Source organism: Coregonus lavaretus (genome assembly GCF_964263955.1).
Source record: "Coregonus lavaretus genome assembly, contig: HAP1_SCAFFOLD_1193, whole genome shotgun sequence".
Taxonomy (NCBI): Eukaryota; Metazoa; Chordata; class Actinopteri; order Salmoniformes; family Salmonidae; genus Coregonus; species Coregonus lavaretus.
Genome location: NW_028156820.1, coordinates 94,899 through 105,112, shown reverse-complemented (window position 1 = coordinate 105,112; position 10,214 = coordinate 94,899).

Here is a 10,214-nt window from a genome sequence, read left to right as displayed (position 1 = left end):
ATCAGAGGCATCTCCCTGCACTTCCTCCCCCTGTGGATATACTGCTACATAGATGACTGGAAATAGCTGATTCATTGTGTCAATCAATTCAATAACAGAGCAATTCCAATGTCATGATTTTGACTTTTATATTGAAAGATCACATTGATTCAGTAATTGATTCAGAATACAGAATTGTTTGGATTCATACATGGACATGGGTGATTTAAATATTCTCATCTGTTCATAAATGGATCAACAATGATCCCAGTTTCTGATTTGACTGGTTTGCCAGTACTACAGTTTACATCAAGAGAAAAAGAGACCCATTTCCAGAGGATTGCAACAGCCAAGAGGTGATCAGGTAGACAGTAAAAGTCTGAAGCCTGAGTGTCAGTCTGTATGTGCTATCATGCCATCTGTTTAGCAAGACCACTAACAGATCTGGGACCAGGCTACAAACAATGTGCTATGTCTAAAGATGTATTTTCTTACAATAAATGTTAAAAAGGGGGAATTGAACCAGATCATAGCCCTACTGGAAGACTGTTACAGTTTTTTACAATCACTTTGGCACTAATTTCAGAACCTTGACGTCATTTTTCAAAACTCTAGACACAAAACTCAAAACGGTCATCACTTGTAACACAGGCTGTCCAATGTTCAAAACATTGCATTGTGCCTTCATATCTTTAAAGAAGTCTTGCACTTGCAGAATCATTGGTTCAAAAAACAAATGTATTGTGAAATACCAATGAAACGTTAATGTTTTGCTTTTTACAGTACAAGCAAGCAAGTTGAGGAACACTGCATTTGATGTTTTACAGTACTGTATTGTTTTTCATCAATATATTTCAGATTTTGTTCAATGATTCCACTGTGTCTGTAGTATTCTCTCTACTACTGCAGTACTTTTACAGGGATGTATTTACATGTAGTACCATAATGAAACATGTATCACCTGTTTTGTACTACAATATTTAATGATCGTATGAACAATGACACAGTGAAACTATCGGTTGCTTGTGTGTGGGTGATCTAAATTAACATTTCATTGGTATTTCACAATACATTTGTTTTTTTAACCAATGATTGTGCAAGTGCAAGATTTCTTTAAAGATATGAATGCACAATGCAATGTTTTGAACATTGGACAGCCTGTGTTACAAGTGATGACCGTTTTCAGTTTTGTGTCTAGAGTTTTGAAAAATGACGTCAAGGTTCTGAAATTAGTGCCAAAGTGATTGTAAAAAACTGTATTAGGGAATTTTATTACAACAGCCATCTTGAAACTGAACATACCTGAACATACTCAGTCATCATTTGCTTCACTCTGTCTGCATTTCTTTCAAAAGGTACACGGTATAGTTGTTTTCAAGACACCTGGTGCCTTTTCAGCATCCGTGCAATGGTCGGCAAACTTATGGATTCCACATTGTTAAACATGTCTTCATTGTCTAAGATATGCTGGCAATTTTCTGTAAGGCGAATATCATTTCTGGCCCGAACCAAATCGACCACAGCCTGCTCTTGTTGGTCAGTCAGAATTTTGCCTCTGCCTCCCCTATTTGGCCTAGTCTCAATTCTACAGGGAACATTACAGTAAGAAGACACTTGGTCACATCACCTACTCTGTGATACACATTGGTATGCAGTCATTTGACAATTGAGAGTAGCATAATGTTTAGTGCATGCTGACGACTTACCGGTTCTCATTGCGGAAAGTTCTGATTATTGAGGCCACGGTTGACCTTCTGAGGTTTGGTTGTATCATTGTAGCCGCCTCAGTCATTGTCATGCCATGATTTATGATTTATGATTTATGACATGGTCTACAACTATTGCTCGGATTTCATTGGACACTCTTTGCTGTTGCTGCCGTTGTCTTGGTCTGTGGCCTTGTCCTCTACCACGTTCCCCCACACCTCTCAAACGAGGCCCACGAACACCTCTCAGAAGGGGTGCTTGTCCCCTGCCATTCATTTGACCAACACGTCTTCCTCCCACCACTGCTTGACCTCTATTGTGACCTGGATCACCTGCCGGCTCCATGTTACAGTACGTATCGCTATGTTGTTGCAAGTGGATCCCAATCAATTCTTTATATACTCGTTCCACAAAGTGAACTCAATCATCAGTAACGAGTTGGCAGAATTGGATAAGCAATTCCAAGGGCCTGCATCCATACAGTGCAGTACTGTCAATACTGTAAATAGTCTGAAAAGGTGGTACATGGGACCATAGAAACGGTGTCTGATAAAGAATGATGATGAAATATTACATCCATAAATAATGTAGTCTAATTGGTTCATGCTCCACACTAATTGGTGACAATGAATCTCATTATCTTGAAACTTTCATGATCTAAACATGGAATATTGTTTGTCTGTTTCCATACAACTATGCATTAAGAGTAATGCAACAGTTACTTATCATTTTGAGCAGTTGTATCAATTAATAGTTGGATAATTGTAATGAAATGAATAGACACTCATCTGAAATGTAATGTGTGAATTGCCTTTTGAAATAGTAGTACTTTGATGTTAAGTTGTGTCATATTGAAAAGGTGATTTTTGTAAAATGAACAAATGATCTTAGTTTTATGTGTATTGTATCCAAGCAATTGAAAAAAGTGTTAGAGTTTTGAAAAATGTGCATTTTGATCATTGGTTGTTAGTTTTGTGTCTAGAGTTTTGAAAAATGACGTCAAGGTTCTGAAATTCTGAAATCTCCAATATCCATCCTATTCCCTATGTAGTGCACTACTTTAGATCTGGTCAGAAGTAGCCTAGTGCACTATGTAGGGAACAGGGTGTCAATTGGGCCAGAGTCAGTAACTCCCCTGGGTATGAATTCTCTCTCTATCTTATCTGTCTTCTATATTATGTTCTCCTCTCCTCCTCTCTTCTCTCCTCTATTCACTCTATTATATCATCCGCACCACATGCCAGCTTCAACACAATCCATTTACAAGTTAAAGACACACCTTGGAATAAATAGCAAAGAAAAACTACTACTAGATGGATTTTTTATTTCCCATCACCATGAATCATATTTAATAACTGAACAGTAGCAGACCTAACTTCATCTGTTCCTGACTCTGGGTAGTGGATTAAAAAGACCATCAATCTCCAATGATATTAAAGTACAATTCTGAACATTACTGATATACTGAGTGGCAAGTCAAGATATGTGCTGGGTTTTTATTGTTTGGTTAATAGCACCACCTGCTGGACAGGTTTAATGTTGCTTGACTGAGCAGTATGGGAGAATAAAAGATGCCAAACTTAGGGCCGGTTTCCCGGACATCTCCATTGAACATGCTTTTTAGTCTAGGACTAGGCTTCATCTGTGTCCGGGAAACCGGCCCATATAGTTCAATTAGCAAGTAAGTAACACTACCTGTTCCATGATACTGAGGAAAATGACATTGAGACAGAGAACCAATTGAGAAAACATTTCAATGGTTCTGAATGACAACCAACATACATTAACAGCATACATCATGATTAATGTGAATCTATAAGATTAAAACATTGCACTTTTAAAAAATATGAATGCATTGAATTGTAATTCATAACATATTCTGAAGATCAAAACAATCAAATCATTGTACATAAAAACAGAGCAGAATGAATCATCACATCTGGGGACCATCACCACCAGCATGACTAGTATCTATGTGGACCCTACTACAGTTTAACCAGCTCAGCTATAGACTACACCAGCATGACTAGTATCTATGTGGACCCTACTACAGTTTAACCAGCTCAGCAGTACCATTATTGAGCCCAAACCCAGGATAGAGGGGCTGAGTGAATGTGGTCTGGACTCTGTGGAGGAGGGTCATTGTGTCAGAGACACTGTAGAAGGACAGAGTACCTGCCTTGTGATCCAGGTCCACTCCTACTCTGGAGGACTGAGGGCCTGATACTTTAGTCACAACATTATTGTGTCTGAACCAATAACCACCACTAGAGCACACTAAACTCCAGGACTTGTCATTATCTGCAAATCCACCATCTGTCTCTGTTCTGCTGATGTCTTTATATGAGACTGCTGTAACACACACCCCACTCCACTCCACCTCCCAGTAACAGCGTCCAGACAGACCCTCTCTACACAGAACCATCAAGTAGTTGGTGAATCTGTCTGGATGATCAGGATATGGTTGGACTTGGTCTGTATAGGTCACCTTTCTGTTCCCTTCAGACAGAGAGAGGTGTGTGTATGCTGTGTTTGGGTCCAGTGTGAGCTGACAGGAATCTGGGAGAAGAGCAGAGCAGAGACCAATGAGGGGAGTTAGAACAATAAGTGAAGTCAGATACTGTATCTACCCTGTCTTTGATTAGAGCACAGCAGAGATCAAATCAGAGAAATATGAGGAGTCAGATAGATACCCAGTCTTTGATTAGATCTACTATTGCTATATATTTCTAGAGGGATTGTTAGGAGTGTCAGTAAAAAGAGACTGTTAGTTACTTCAGAATAAAGAGACTCACATTGTAAGAACTGTTCTCTGGTCTTGGGCTCTGGAGGCAGTACAACATCCACTATATTCACTACAGACACACAAACACATTCACAGAGAGGGAATGTTATCATCACACCATATTCCACATGTATATGACTAGTAGGGAACTTTCAATGGTCTAAAGTTGATGTTCTTATTATTTTCAACACACCTGTAGTGGAGATCTTGGTCCATTCTCCTTTAAGGACGTCTTCTAGTTTCTCTCTCAGTTCAGACACAGTCTTACTCACATCTCCAAAGTACTGAAGAGGACGGACAACGATGCTGGGTAAGTCTGAAGATACACTGGTACTGGAGAGAGACTAATAACTCTGGAGAGAGAGAGAGAGAGAGGGAGAGAGAGCAGAACCAAATGATTGAGAGTTTTAATTTCATATCACATGTATCAAGGCAGTTTAGTTACCTGGAGGAAATGGATGTGATCCTCTGTGTGTGAGAGCTGCTCCAGCTCAGTGCTTCTCTTCCTCAGCTCAGCTATCTCCTGCTCCAGTTGCTCCAGGAGTCCTTCAGCTTGACTCACTTGAGCCTTTTATTGGGCTCTGATCAGCTCCTTCACCTCAGAACGCCTTCTCTCAAAGGAGCGGATCAGCTCAGTAAAGATCTTATCACTGTCCTCCACTGCTGCCTGTGCAGAGCGCTGTTAAGAGAGAGAGAGAGAGACTTGTCTTACTTTAATGAGCCATCCTCATTACACTAACACCCCCACCCCCACTCCTAAAAGCACATTGCGTGCCACCACAACCTCTACACAATCACATTATCCAGTACCCAACACCACAGTACAATACACCAACCAGCACCACATTCCAACCGTCCATCCAACCCCTCCTCTCCAGCCGTACAGACAGCCCCCCTGAGCCCCCATACCTCCTGAAACATCTCCACACTGTTGATCATTTTGTACAACTCAAACTCAACCCTAAGGCGTCAACAGTAATGGCATTACCCTGGCAACACAGAAAAAACATGATGAACAGTCTGTCATTGCAGAAAACGGACACCCCTCCCCAACTCCCAGGTCAACCCGAGCCAACCAGCTATTGGTGTCCAGGGCTCCATGTAATACCCTCCACTGGACGACCCCTGACCTTTCCAGCACTGGGAGCTTATAGAGCACCCTCCACCTATACCCTGCCATGCTCTCAGCCCCCACAACCCCCTGCCACTGATGCCCCTTCACTCCCACTAAGCTCAGAGTGTTAAAAGTCAGTAAGTCCTCCGGACTCTCCTGCCAGTCCCCAGTCTCTGCTGTCCCTTGCAGTGGTGGAAACGGTGGTGGCCCCTCCTCAGGCTGCTCCAGCCCTCAGTACTGCAGCATAGAAATCAGAGACCCCTGCTGTATTGAGTCTCTCCGGCCGCATGGTCTCTCCTATCATTGCTACGCAGACGACACAAAATTAATTTTCTCCTTTCCCCCTTCTGATAACCAGGTGGCGAATCGCATCTCTGCATGTCTGGCAGACATATCAGTGTGGATGTCAGATCACCACCTCAAGCTGAACCTCGGCAAGACGGAGCTGCTCTTCCTCCCGTGGAAGGACTGCCCGCTCCATGATCTCGCCATCACGGTTGACAACTCCATTGTGTCCTCCTCCCAGAGTGCAAAGAACCTTGGCGTGACCCTGGACAACACCCTGTCATTCTCTGCTAACATCAAAGCGGTGACCCAATCCTGCAGGTTCATGCTTCATGCTCTCTCCTCCTTCCTGGTACCACCACCACTTGACCCTGCTCTACTCTCCTCCTTCCTGGTACCACCACCACTTGACCCTGTCACTTGCAGTGGTGGAAACGGTGGTGGCCCCTCCACAGGCTGCTCCAGCCCTCAGTACTGCAGCGTAGAAATCAGAGACCCCTGCTCTATTGAGTCTCTCCTGCCGCATGATGAAGAGCTGCTGATCCAGCCCCAAACCACCAGCCCTCCTCAACAGAGCACATGCTGGTTCCCTCCAGCCCACCTCCGTACGGTACAGTATCCTCTGTGCTGCTGAGTCAGAACGCTGCCACCCTGACCAGAAAAAATTCACTAACTTGCGCTGCAGGTCCACAAGCAGACCACCGGGGGCGTAGAGAATGGCCAATTTAAGCCATAGAGAGGATGCCACCAAGTTGTTGATGATCAGCACCGTCCCTCTGTATGCCACTTGGGCGATGAGCCACCTCCACTTCGTCAGCCTCGACACCACCGCTTGTGACACTCCTTCCCAGTTCTTCCTATCCCAACCCTCCGAGCCCAGATACACCCCAAGCATCTTGAGCCACTCACAGCCCCACTGCAACCCCCCTGGAAGCTGCAGAGGTGCCCTGTCCCTCCTTACCCACCCATCAGGCTCCCTCATCTCCCCACAACAGAAGTTACCCACCCATCAGGCTCCCTCATCTCCCCACAACAGAAGTTACCCACCCATCAGGCTCCCTCATCTCCCCACAACAGAAGTTACCCACCCCTCAGGCTCCCTCATCTCCCCACAACAGAAGTTACCCACCCATCAGGCTCCCTCATCTCCCCACAACAGAAGTTACCCACCCATCAGGCTCCCTCATCTCCCCCACAACAGAAGTTACCCACCCATCAGGCTCCCTCATCTCCCCACAACAGAAGTTACCCACCCATCAGGCTCCCTCATCTCCCCACAACAGAAGTTACCCACCCATCAGGCTCCCTCATCTCCCCACAACAGAAGTTACCCACCCATCAGGCTCCCTCATCTCCCCACAACAGAAGTTACCCACCCATCAGGCTCCCTCATCTCCCCCACAACAGAAGTTACCCACCCATCAGGCTCCCTCATCTCCCCACAACAGAAGTTACCCACCCATCAGGCTCCCTCATCTCCCCCACAACAGAAGTTACCCACCCATCAGGCTCCCTCATCTCCCCATAACAGAAGTTACCCACCCATCAGGCTCCCTCATCTCCCCACAACATAAGTTACCCACCCATCAGGCTCCCTCATCTCCCCACAACAGAAGTTACCCACCCATCAGGCTCCCTCCTCTCCCCCACAACAGAAGTTACTCCCCCTTCTGCTGTCCCCACCTCTCCCAAAAGCCTTGGAAGCTTGAGCAAAAAGTGACATCTTGGAAGAGCTTTACATGGAATTTCCAATAGGACACCTGCCTGGGCCCTGTTGAAACAGAGAACTGAGCCCTGTACTAGGTGCAGACACATTTTGGAAAGCAAAGACAAGGTCATTGATTTTGGCTCTAACCACTAACAACCTACCCTTTCACACCTCTTTTGTTACCCCTGCACTAAGATTTGTGCCATGGCTCAGCACCTGCGCCCCCTTCCACCAGACCCCCAATACACTTCATTAATCACATCACTGTGTGTCTCTTGCTAAAAAATCACGTTGAAATGTTTTGGTTTGACATATTCCCCCAGTCTCTGCCGCCGTTCATGTTAAGGAAGTCTAACTGTGAAATCTCCATAAGAGGTGGGAGGGAAATCACCACAATCAGAAACCAGTAGAGAAGCCCATAAAGCCGCCATGCCAGAAAAAACCATCCATTTAAGCAGATTCTGAAGACATGCCCTTAAGAACCCATGACCCATTTTCTCAGCCTATACCGCTTCCTGGGTGAGAGGACACTAAACCCCTCATTCTTCATCACGTGTTGTACTGACCTTACAAACCTTCCAGGATCAATCAAATAAGACTCCAGCAGAACCTTCTTTTTCCCCTTTAGTCTCCATCAGGAACCTAGAAAGTTCTCTCACCGTATATACTGGGCCCTCAGCCTGACTGTCTGTCAGCTCTGGATCCAATGAGCCGTCTGAAAACCGCTTTGTCCTCCGCTCCCGCAGACTCACCTCCCCCCTCTTCCTCCTCCTCCATTGACACGGTACCGTCCTCCTCCTCCCCAGTCTCTGCCCCCCTGCACTTCCCCCCTGATCAGTGCCTCTTCCCCAATGACAGGCAATATTTCCTGGGATGAGCCCACCAAGCCTTCGCCCACCGGAGTCTCTGTTACTACAGAAACCTGCCTCAGCTCATGTAGCCCAGCTGCAACCCTCCCCACCACCGCTTTCTCTTTTTTTTCATCTATGCACTCACTAACTGTAAGTCGCTCTGGATAAGAGCATGTAGCCCAGCTTAGAGCAGTCATTTATTTAACCAGTTACCATTTATCTACTACCATTTGCCTTTTTCTGTTTAACATTTTGTGGTTTGTAATCTAGCGGTTAAGAGCGTTGGGCAGTAACCGAAAGGTGTCTGGTTCGAATCCCCGAGCCGACTAGGTGAGAAATCTGTACCCTTGTACATCGACAGATTTAGGCACTTAACCCTAGTCGTTCTGAATAAGAGCGTCTGCTAAATGACTCACATGTAAATGTAAACTAGGCCTCTGTGAAAGCTTGGCAATAACTTATTTAATTTACATTATTCCCAGACAGACTCCTCTGAAGGCAGGCAGGCAGCACACTCCTGAAAACTAACTGCTCAGCAAAGCAAAGGCTCTTTTGAGAGCTACCAGATTTATATATAAAAGTCCTAGCCCCCGCTGCCGGCTGGTCGCGCTTGTCTGCACTAGCATTATGCCCTACATCCCCACACTAGAAACACCGAAAACTATCTGTGCTAGCAAACCCTGTGTTCCACCCCTCCCCTGTGTAACCTTGAAGTTTGTTAAGAAACAAACACTTGTCTACGAAAAGAGACAACATGTTTAACGGATTCCACTTGGCACCCAGCCGAGAGCACACGAAAACAACTTGCAAATTTACCAAAACTAACCAACTACTTGCGGTCTGTTCGTAAGTAATAAACGGAGGCAGATTAGCCACCACAACTCTTATCGAAAGAGGCGACATCTGCACCAACACACCCCTCACAAAAATCCCACTCACAACAAGACAAACCTTTTTCATTAACACAACCACCGCCTTGTTCATTCTGGATGCAGAGTGCAGATGTTCCGCTCCAACCTGTTCGCCGACCATGAGCAAAACTTCCTCCACACCTTTCTCCGGAACGCACCCGAAGCGACAGCGTTTCTTCTCCACTCGGTTGAGGCCATCACGCCGCCCTAACAAACTACCCCTACTCCCCCCTCAACTCTAAACGATAAACAGTGGAAACCAATAAACAAACCCTCCACCATCAGAAGATACATTCAGAAAATACGCAAGAACCAAAATAAAAAAGAATAGTAGCCCTCCTCACGAACCACAAATCTCTCACACAACCAACTTCTTCTTCTATGATATAATGGCGGTCCACAAACCAACGTTAAAGGTGCATGCCGCCACCTACTGTGCTGGAGTGTGTGGTCAATCACGGTTTCCAACATTTCTAAATCCTCCTACCTAACTCAGTACTTCTGAAAAAATAAAGAAGAGCCCTACTAACTTCTAATAGACCCTCCCCCATCCCCAAAATCCCTTCCAAACCCCCCCAACCCCGTACAAACTCAATGACCCTACACTTCAATCTTTCCCTCTCTTCAACATACTTACAACAATATAACAACACATGCTCCACCGTTTCATCGACCATACCCCCCAGACACAAACCATTCCCATGCTTGCCAACCAGATGTAATGACGAGTTCAATGTACAATGTCCTAAGCGCAATTTAGTAAACACCACCTCTTCCTTCCTAATCTGACTTTTGAATCTTGGTCCATCGACCTTTCTGTAAAACTGTAAACTATTCATATAAATGCCGGCCCTTGTGCTCAGCGTACCATCTC